General features: G+C 40.7%; 1 pseudogene; it reads right to left on the bottom strand.

The window, feature by feature from the left end:
* Nucleotides 1–221, bottom strand: part of LOC119591854 — a 7,722-nt pseudogene that overhangs the window by 473 nt on the left and 7,028 nt on the right.

Genomic DNA, 221 nt, shown 5'->3' on the forward strand with positions numbered 1-221 from the left:
GTAACAGGTTTGCATTCTCATTTTTCATTTAAAAAAGTGAATGAAATGTTGTAATAGTAACCCTAATTCATATTGTTCATACATAAATGAATCCTGTTAGACCTGCCCCCAAATGTTGGGGGAACGCTGAGGCGTCAACAGTGACAATGTGAAGAACACAAAAGCTGTTTGCTACTTCTGAAGGGTGGCCTATGAGGTTTGCGCTTTGCGGACACCTAGCT

The sequence above is a fragment of the Penaeus monodon genome, chromosome 29 (genome assembly GCF_015228065.2).
Source record: "Penaeus monodon isolate SGIC_2016 chromosome 29, NSTDA_Pmon_1, whole genome shotgun sequence".
NCBI lineage: Eukaryota > Metazoa > Arthropoda > Malacostraca > Decapoda > Penaeidae > Penaeus > Penaeus monodon.